We start from the raw sequence: 11486 nt of genomic DNA, 5'->3' as shown, positions 1-11486 counted from the left end.
ATAATTAAAAAAAAAAAAAAAAACCTATAGCTTACAAATTTTCTATTAATTTCTAGTTCTAATAAGTACGGAAAAATTATTTCAAATTTTTTTTTTAATTGTAGGTTGGAAAAACGTTGTAGAAAAATGATCTTATTATTAAGAAAAATACAGCCTACGGGCTTATATTTTGTTTGTTCCATTCCTGACATCATCTTTTTTACCATTAAGCAATTCAATTAAATTTTTATAATGAAAAAAGCAAATTGCAAGCTCCAAATTTAAAATGTATTCTTTTCCTGGAAAAGATAATTATTTATGAAGACAATTTTTAAATCAATTTTAGCTGCTGAGTTGCCATTTAAATGCCTTTGCATCGTGTTCTCAAGAATTTATACCATTTAGTAATATTTTATATCCAAAACAGCTTTACCTAAATAGCTGTCTATGACTGTTTCTAGGAATTACCAAAATGACCGGACGCATTGCCCCAAAAAAAAAAACAAAACTGAATCGTAAATGTGCAATAAAGTTTAAGGCAGCCAATGTACGTAGAATTAAGGCAGTAATGAGTGGTTTGCAAAGTCCCATTTGCATTACGCGATTTCTGGCACGTAATTCCGCTCTAAATGGCAATAGGTGCAGTAAAATGATATTTTCTTGGCTAAAACTCAATGTTCAACGTTCATTGAGAAAAAGTATAAAGATTGCACATATAAACATCCTTCGCTGTTCTACGTGTCTGCTCGGTTCATTCATTGATTTTCTTGGCCAACTTTTGCCTTGGCCAAAACGCGCACACACATGCGCGAAGATGGATGGAGAATTCAAGAATGACATTCCCCGACCATCGTGGCTTACTGGGTTGGACCAACCAACAAGAAAAAAAAAGGAAAAAGGAAAATACACCCCCTCCGTAATAAATTCCGCCTCTAAATCCGCCGGAGAGTGCGAGAGCGAGCAAGGATTTTCATTCACAAGGCGAACTTATGCCGAAAACGGCATCCACAAAGGGGCTGTGGAACTAGGGCAACATTCTCTGCGGCTGTGGTAGGTAAGTATTGCCCTCCTCTTTCCCCTCACATCCCCCACATCCCCCTTCTAGCATCCTTTATCCTTCGTCCTTCGGTGTTGCTGCTGGGCACGCTGATGTTGCTGCGGGGTGGCCGATGTTGCTGCTGCTGCCGTTCGTGTTGCTGCTGTGTTTGGCGTGGGCGGCATTTGGTTCATTGAGAAAAACGAACCGCCTGGCGAAGGTTACTTGAGCGTCCTTGTTTGGGTGCTGATGCACGAAGTGAAGAGGTGAAATAAAAGTCAAATGACAAATTTACAAGCTTTTCATATTCCCATTATTTAACAGCCTATTAATTGTGCAATTACAAAGGTTTTAATATTTCTAAACAATTCAAAATCAGTTATGAAATCTAAAGTTGTTTCTAAAGTTTTTCAAATCTGATAACGAAATATGAATATATATTCCCATTATTTTACAGCCTATAAATTGTAGGACTTCAAAGGTTTTTATATTTCTAAATGCTTTAAAATCATTTATTAAATGTAAAGTTATTTCTAAAGTTGTTCAAATCTGATAGCGAAATATATATATTTATATATATTCCCATTATTTTACAGCCTATAAATTGTAGGACTTCAAATGTTTTTATATTTCTAAATGGTTCAAAATTATTTATTTAATCTAAAGTTATTTAAATTTGAGCGATTTGTAAGAATAAATAAATTTAAATAACTTTCTGCTACCCAAATACGAATTTAAAACATTCAGTTAGGTGGTCTGCTAATTCCCCACCATGAAATGTTCTTGTGACCCCCATTATTGCGCAAAAGTTTATAAATAATCGGAAATGGTTAAATGGCCTGACCGCTTTGGTTCTAGGAAAACACTTTTTTTTTCCGGAAACTCGAAATTAAAATCCGAGTAAATTGGCAGAAGCCATCAATATCAATCGTCGGTCGGAAGTGGGATTGGGAACGGATTTGCTTAGGCGAAAATAGCAGCGACGTCAATTGCAGACGGTTTCCAAATAAATATTTTGCACGTGCTTTCCGCTGCCACTTGTGCCGTGATTTTCGGTTTTATTTTGTTGGACTGCCTGTCTGAAAATCGAAATTGCCCTCCGAGTTCATGTTTATTATACATTTCACCTCGAGGCCGATGTGTTACCTCTGCCACTGTGGCGATAATCTAGGACACTTGTGACGTCAGGCGGGGAAAACTGATGGACTGGGGCAGAGCATTTATGGCGGATTGGGTGCACGAAAAGCCATCAGAGCCAACATTGATACGTTTCTCTCATTGAGCTGATTTGTTCAATGAAATCTCACAATGAAATTTCATTTATTTTTATTCTGTCCGTTCGCATTTATACTCATTTATTTGTATATGTTTGCCCAAATGTTTCGGCCAATGTGTGTTTTGTGTCTTCATTGAATGGCAGACCACTTTTTGTTGGCGAGTTTGTTTCGATCAGATGATTCACATTTCGTTGCCATTTCAATTTGCTGGCGAAACAATGGGAGATGTCCAGTTGCCCAACTCTCCAGAAAATCGAATGAAATTCCATTGGGAATATACTGGTTTTGGAGGATGAGCTGAATTATTACATCAAAATAAAATTCGAAGCATTGCACAAATCATTTTATAAAATCAAATTGAATTTACTTAATGGTAATCAACTTTAAATAAATACAAGTATTACGGTATTTTCCCATTATTTTGCCGTTTATTTACTTTACCCTTACTTAAAATATATTTAAAATTCTTAAATATATTTAAAATTCTTAAATATATTTAAAATTCTTAAATATATTTAAAATTCTTAAATACATTTAAAATTCTTAAATATATTCAAAATTCTTTAATATTTATTTTACTTATTGATTTTTCAGTAATTATTTAATTTATATTTTGAAATGATTCTGTTAAGTCTGTTAACCACTTAAACATTTGAAAACCACTTCACAGCTTTTAAATTAATATTATGGTATGTTCCCATAATTATTGCCATTTATTTCCAATTTTTTTTCATATTTAAATGCACAAACTCATTGAAATATATTTAAAATTCTTTAATATTAATTTTACTTTTATTTTAACCATTTAAAAACCACTTCACAGCTTTCTTGTTTGAGTTCAGTTTTTTTGCGTTTTTTTGCTCTTCAACCTGAGGCTCTATATATATACATATATATATATATTTATATCTAGATGCGTCCCTCCCAAATGTAGAGCTTGGTGAAGTGGCTGCTCTCCGCCAAATTTGGTGCGGCATTCGACCGGATGTCGTTGGAAATTATATGGAAATCTTTATTGTTTTCGCTGATTAATTTATGGGGCAGTAAACGAAATGAGTTTCTTGTTTTGTGTGCCGTTCGATCTGTTGATTTGGGGAGTGGCAATAATTGAAGGGCTTATTATTTTTTGAATTTATCCCGCCCGCAACGAGGCGGCAGGGCAACTCTGGCCGAACAGCTGACGGAGGACGGATGACCTTGGGGTGGTGATTGCAGCAACCCCCGTGCGGAAATTCACTGCCAGTGCCAATGCCAATGTCGAGGCTACGCCTACCGAAGGTCGTTGCCAAGGCGACTGAGTGGGCCGGAGAGGCCAGCCATTGGGCCAGGAAATGCAGGCGTGTGCGAGTGGGCGGCCATGGACGTGGCGGCGGTGCATTCAAAATGGCCGTCAAACGGATGACCTTGAAAGGCGAGCGCCCATTGGTGGGGCGGCCGCAAGCGGGGTGGTTGGTGGTGGGTGGGCCATGCAAATGGGAGCTGGTGGCCAGGAGCTCTGGGAACAGGAGCAGCCAGCAGCCAGGAGCCAGGATTAGTCCTGCAGCAAGGCAGCGGGTTGAAATCGGCAAAACACACGAGTGGCGCACGATGCACACGAGGCCCACGCATTTCGGTTTTCGGGGGCTTCGGCTGACGAATGGGGATTCCCCTCCAGAAACGACATCCTGTCGGCCATCTTCGGCTGAGGCTGCAGCTCCGATGCAAAAGTCGTGCAACTTGGGCTCAGTCACTGGACGAGAGTCAGCCTGCATTCAACGTGCAATCTCCGAGAAGTTCCACTTGCACAACTGTCCACCAAAACATATACATCTGATATATATAGTTGTGTACAACATTCCCAGACAAAGACACAACGCAATTAGCGTTTAATGCAGGCCGCACACCAGGCGTATGCGTGATTTTTGGTGCATCTAAGTGAAAGTGTTTTTTTTTTTGGTTCTGCAATAATAAACTATCCTACGAACTGTTGCCATAGCTAATCGAAATAAATAAAAGTTAAGCCCACAACATTTTATTAAACCTTAATCGTGCCATTAATCAATTAACCAAAAAGGCAGCTCGTCAAGTACAGTTGCCACCAAAAAACAAAACAACTCAATCAACCCCAAAAACCAAGCCAAAACGAACCGAAGCGAGCAGTGCCGAAACAAACCAACTCTAATCAAATTATCTGCATTATCTGCAATCGAATCGAGCGAGCCGAGAAAACTTTTAACCAGAACTCATCCATCAACGAACTTGCAACGCCGGTGAGTAGCCTCCTTGTTGCCCGTCCATCTTTATCAATACACCTTCTTTGGGGCAAAAAAAAAAACGCGGTGGAAGGGCCCCAAATGTCCCCAGTCCTTCGCATTGTCAATTGCAACTTTTGATCTTGACTTTTTGTTTCCCTGTCGAGTGCTAAAAGTCACCTAAAGGTTAAGTGGCCAATGCTCATCAAGAGAAAAGCTATTATTTTAGAAGAAAAATGTAAAAAAAAGGACTACAATTTGGTTAATATTATAAAAATTATATTGAATACTATCTGATTTTATATACAAAGTATTTTAAACTGTTGCATTCCAGTTTGAACAATTAAAAACATTTCCTTGAGGCTATAGCCCTATAGGGAATTATAAACAATATTCTTTAAAATAGATCAACATGCTAAAAAATATTTCAATTTATAAAATCCACCTTAAACATTTTGTAATTGCTTTACAAACTTAAGTTACCCATCCATCGGAAAGCAATTATAAAGTTTTTAAAGACTTAGATAAATGCCCGGGCTTGATTAAAATTGAATAATTTATATTGAATACTATTTTATAAACAAACCATTTTATACTGTTGCATTCCAGTTTAAACAATTTAAAAACAGTTTCCTTGAGGCTAAGTAATTATAAACAATGTTCTTAAAAATAGATCAACATACTAAAAAATATTTAAATTTAAAAAATCCATTCAAACATTTTGTAATTGCTTTACATCCTTAAGAAGTTACCTATCCATCGAAAAGCAATTAAAAACATTTTAAAGACTTGGATAAAAGCTTCAGCATAAAATATACAACTAAATTTTAATACGTTTTTTATCCATGCTATTTATTCTAGCTTCTTAGATAAATGTGTAAAAACAATTAAGATTATTCAGGGCTGAAATATAGTGAACATTTTTTTTTTGAAATATTTAAAAAGTTGGCAAATAATTATTTTATTTATTTATTGAATGATTAAATACTTTAAATGGTTGTACAGAACTAAACATTTTGAATAACTGAAGCATTCTATAAAATAAATTATATTTATAATTGTTATCTTATTATAAATTTTATGATTCTGAACTATTTATAATTGTTTTTTTTACTGAAAGCAACAATCGAAATTGTATTTTACATACCTAATTTAAAATATTTGGATATAATAGTTTCTTTAATAAATAAATGCTTATAAATTTTAAAATATTTTTTAAATATATTATTAAATACTTTGAATGACTGTGCAACTTAATAATAAACATTTTAAATAATTGGAGCATTCTCTAAAAATACTTACGCTATAAAGGTTATCCTATTATACTCCTTTATGATCCTGAACTATCACTGTTTTTTTATGGAAATGCTTTTTACCTATTCACAAATATTTGAATAAAATATTTTCTTTTACAAGTAAATGCTTACGAACCTTACAATATTTGACTCTAAGTTAAAAGTTAAAATGTTCTGATCTTGCTATGTATTTTGGATATATTTTTTTCAAAGCTATTATCTATAACTGTTTACGCTTACCCCAAAATACAAATCAGAAGCTGTAGCTTTCGAGCTTAGGCTCTTTGGAATGCCATAAATCATTTTCAGTGTCCAAAATAAAAAAAAAAGGCGAAATTGGAGAGGATGAGTGAGGTGAAGTGGATCGAAGAAGGCTCTTAAGTTAATTTAGTACTTTGTGCGCTGTGCCAGATCATTAAAATTATTTGGCGACTTTGAAAAATTCGAAACAGTAGCCCACAAATACCGACAGCTGAACGAATCTCGAAATGAAATTGGTTTGGCTGATGAGGATGGAGATCGTGTGTTCGCCGGCAACCCGCTGCGTTTCTGCAGATGTCTCATAAACATGAGGACCAACCAGACCCAGACCCTCAAAACATATATCTTTTTACGAAATTTGTATAATCTGTATGCGAATCATAATGACGCGAAATCAAGATCAGACTGAAGGCTGAAAGCCGAGACACACTTTTGCCTTTTTTCCAGCTCACACTGAAGCTGGGGTCCAAAAGGAATTTGAAGATCTTAACCCATTATAATCTCAATTTTCATTAAAAGAAAGAAGTAGCGTCTAAAATTTTAAAAATTTGTATTTAGGACTTCATATTATTTTTATCCGAGACTACTAGTTTAAAGATTAAAGTTCCAATGAGCACCACCTTTTCTGTTTATTTAATAATAATACAAAAACAAAATAGTAATCTTTTAACTATTTAATATGTTGGCCAAATATTTACACTTAGTATAAGCTAACATTTGATGTAAGCAATATTTAATTTAATTAAATAAAAATTTGAAGATGGAAACTTTTATGATATGATATATAAACCTTTTATTAAGGTCTTTAATAATACTTCAAGATAATGAATAAATAAATAAGCTAACCTTTGATGTAAGCAATATTTAATTTAATTAAATAAAAATTTGAAGATGAAAACTTTTATGATGTGATATATAAACATTTTATTAAGGATTTTAATAGTTCTTCAAGATAATAATTAAAAAATACTTTTTCCCTATAAATACTTTGATCAGCATCTTCCATTCACTTCTCTTTTAATATTTCCAGATCTTAAATACGCTATAAGTACTTTGATCAGCATCTTCCTTTCACTTCTCTTTGAATATTTCCAGATCTTAAAACCTTAAAACATACTGATATTATTTAATTTTGGGATCCCCAGTGGGTTAAGGTTTTCGCTGAGTCTGTACCGTTCAATTAGTTCTTTTTGGGACTGGCGTTGACCAAGACTAATGCGCACATTTCATGCTGATCGTCGCAGGAATTCCAATTCCCTGCGCGTTAGTTCTCCCTGGGTTTTTTATATATTTTTTTTTGGGTTCTGGGTTGGGCTGGGCATCTCGGGGACCTTTTCTTCGGGTCGGTCGCGTAACATAATTGCGTGAATAACTGCGTTAATTTCCCAAAAGACTTGACAGCGGATGTGGCTACTGGTCTGCATTGGTGACTCCTCCAGCCTCCGAAAATGCAGAGTCCCTTACCTTCTGCTTTGCATTGGCATTCCACATCGATCCTCTGGCCACCGAATTCTGGCATTTTCGGATGGGTGTGCCAGTCACTTTTTTGTATCTTATTTGTATTAATTTTAACATATATTTTTTTGCCATAAATGGCTTCCGCTGGAGTGTCCAGTTTTTGGCTCACGCCGCATACGCACACTCACATGTGGCTCCATTTAAGGTGGTTCCGGGGGCTGGGGCTCCTCCACCTCCACCTCCAATACAATTATGAATAGGCCAGGCCATGTGGGCACGGGCAACTCCCCCGCCTTCGTGGCCACAACTACGACTACCCAAAACCAAAATATGAGCTATGCGTTCCAGTTTCAGCAGTGGGCTTTTCTCAGATCACCACTCGACCTCTCTCTTTCTACGGAGTTTTACTCCACTGAAATAAAAATTGTATTATAGGCAAGATATTATTGTAAGTTATTTTTGTTTGAACATTTATGATTTTCTTATCTGTTCTTATTTTTTTCCAAGCAAAAAAGTGGAGAATTCTTTTTGTTAAATATTCTTTAAAAACCTCGCATCTCAGATCACCAATCGACCTCTCTCTTTCTAGGGAGTTTTACTTCACTGAAATAAAAATTGTATTTGATAAAGGAAGTAGGCAAGTTATTATTGGAAGATAAACCTTATTTAAAACCAAAGTTACCCACAGAATTTTCCAACCATTTTAATATAACAAAATGCTGCAGGGATTATTCATTTCAGTTATTTTTGTTTAAACGTTTATGATTTTCTTATCTGTTCTTAATTTTTTTTGCAAATAAAATGTGATGAATTCTTACTATTAAATATTCTTTTTAAAACATCAGAGTGAGGTTATCGTTCAGGGAATTTATTGAAATTCCAAAAAGAGATAAGCAACATTTTTTTAATGCTTCGATTTTAAGACGGAACAGGAAGTCATTATTATTTTATTTTTTATTTACAAAGGTCAGAAGCACAAATTTAATGACTTTATATTTTTAAAACTAAGTTCTCTGAAATATACTCTATTCGAAACCATTGTAGTAGTCATTATTTTGTATCACACATTTTTATTAGTGTATTTTCTTGCTTTTTCGATGGCAACGGAAGCGAGTTGGCGTTGCCGTCGTCATTGCGTTTGTCACAAATTTGTTTAGCTAAAATATTGATAGAGAGAAGATAGAAAATAAACACAAATTTTGAATAGTTTTTCATGTGGGGGTCCGACGGCTCATGCTTATGATATTCAAATATCCGACGGGAGGGAAAGCCGCGGCTTCCACTTTGGCTTTGAGTTTTCAGCCTACTTTTCCGAATTTGGCCGTAATTAAATTTGGATTTTAAATTTCCATTGAAGCAAATGTATGGCTCAAAGTCTGACATTTTATGTTGACAATTTCCTGATAACAGTTTGGGGAGTGAAATGTGGTTTTTACAATTTATAGTTTAAAACAAAGAAAAGGATGTGCAAATTTCCTAATAAAATAATTTATATTTATATTTGCAAAAGTTGCTGATAAATAAAACCAATACATTTTTTCTCAGAAATAAGTAAGTAAGTAACCATTTTTCCCATTAGCATAAACATTTTGAAATATTTTGTTACTAAACAATTCTAAAAATTATCAATTACCATTACTGTATTGTATATTCGGCTGATCTTGTCAAGGGAAACATTTATATATTTTACTGCCATTACATTACCTTATTGTTATAAATTTGCCACCGAAATCTCTTCAAGGAAATACATTTCCCTCAATAATAAATATTTACCCACGGCATTATCAATATTGGCAAACAACAAAGACAATGCCAAAAGAGTTTGTTGTTTCCCATTTGGTCAAGTCACGAGTTAGCCCCGTGACTCAGGCGACTGATAAACCATTCTTCTTATCTGTAAGATACAGATACTCGAAATGCTGTTGTTCGGGAGGAAATTTGCTTAGTGCGTAGAAAGTTTCGTTTCTCTAGATGGGGTAAGTATTCGATTTACATACGGCCTGGCCCAATTCATCGGGCCATGTTTGGGGGTCTACTGGGGAAAACCTGAGCAACTTGCTTCAACTGAGGCGTGTTATGTAAATGTTTCTCTTTTTCCCATCTCCATTTGATTTTTGCTTAGTTTTTGTGACTAGATCTGGCCAAATGTGGAACGCCCACATAGGAAGCCTGGAATTTTGTCAAGACTTCATTATGCCAGCCAGTGGATCTTGGAGGGGTTTCGGATCTTGAACAGGGGTTTTATTTAAAAGCCAGACAATCTATAATGATTATAAATTTAATTAAGTTATTATTTTGCATTTGTTGGCTTCAATTTTACCTTTTTTGTGATTGAATAATTCTTAAAATAATTCTGAGAATTACCCAGTGATTTTTTTGAGGGAATAGAGCTACAAAAATCATACATTTATTTTTTCTCATATATATTTCTGATTCAAAATATTTCTTTAATGCCTTTTTGATACGTTTTCGGGGTGTTGTAATCTACAAAAATTGGCAGAACCCACCTACGCCACTGATGCCAGCCAGTCTGCAAAGTCTGGTCGAAAAAATTGCCATATTCGGTGTATTTTTTCCGTATTGTAACTCTGATTTATGGCGACGACTCGTCTGCGGCGAAGACATCCAGTAAATACCTGCCTTGGGCACTCTTCAATGGAAGTTAACTAACAAAAAAAATTGCATGCTAACCAATATTCAATAAATATACATAATACAATAAAAAAAGAAAAGGCGAACAATATATATTTAATTTGCAAAGTCAATTTTTGTGTTTGCCCACGAGGCCGGCAGCGCAGTCGACGTCGACTCCGGCAGAGCTTCGGGCAGACCTCCAATTCCATTCATTATAATCGGGGCCCGTTCATTTCATTCATAAAAAAGACGAAGCGAAACGAAACGAAGCGAAGCCGAACGCCAGGCGAGTGTATCTGTATCTGTAAGACAGAGAGAGGCAGCGCCATCGCCAATTCGCCGCAAGGCGAAGTGTTCTCTTGCAAAGAGTTGCGATTGAGATATTTTTATGCGAGCGAGAAATTTGCATGGCAAATACGTGTATCTGTGTATCTGCGCCTATTTGGAATATGCCATTTATTTATTTTGTGTTCTACAGATACTACGCCCCATAGTAACCGAAAACTTCCACTTCCCCGTTGTTTTTTGTTTTGGGAAAGTTCAAACTAATCTCGGGATTCCACATCCCAAAGATGCTTCGCTTTGTTTACTCTTCGAGTGGCTCGGCTTATTAGACAACACCCATGCCCGATTTTATTTTATTTATCACATTTTCCTCTCTCTGTTTCGACGTCGAGAAAAGTGCTACTGGTTTTGAGTTTGAGTTGGAGATTTCGAGACCAGAGTTGTCGAGCTTGAAAACCGCACGCGCCGCTCTGTCGTATAGTTTTTTATGGCTTGGCCGCGACAACTCTGCTCGAGAGCAACAACAACAGCAACAACTAGTGGGGGTAAAACAACAAAAACAACGACAACCAGTCGCGTTGTTGTGTTTGCTTTTCAACATCATTTACACTCAAGATACACGAGTTGTTGGAATCGTGGGTTCCATTATGTGATATGTCAGCAGTTTAGAAATGCAAAGAACAGTATTAAAATAACTGTTTTAAACTTATGTTCAAAATATTTTTAAGACTTTATAGATGATAAATAAATATTAGCAAGGCTTACACCAACCTATGCAATGTCGAGTGAATTCATATGAGTATATATGTAGTTATTTTAAATGGGTTTCTGTTAGAGATTTGACCATTTGGTGTGAATGATGTTACCCTCATGTCTCACCTGAGCCCAGCATTTCCACGCACACACGAACACACGTGGGCACAACATCTTGCGCTTACCTCATGCAACGTACTCACGTACACCATCGCAGTGGCTGGAAACCCAAGCACTCACACATGGAGAAACATCTTGAGTTGTCCACGCATAGACA

This window comes from Drosophila rhopaloa, unplaced genomic scaffold (genome assembly GCF_018152115.1).
Source record: "Drosophila rhopaloa isolate 14029-0021.01 unplaced genomic scaffold, ASM1815211v1 contig_163, whole genome shotgun sequence".
Classification (NCBI taxonomy): domain Eukaryota; kingdom Metazoa; phylum Arthropoda; class Insecta; order Diptera; family Drosophilidae; genus Drosophila; species Drosophila rhopaloa.
Note: the sequence above shows the minus strand (reverse complement) of the source record.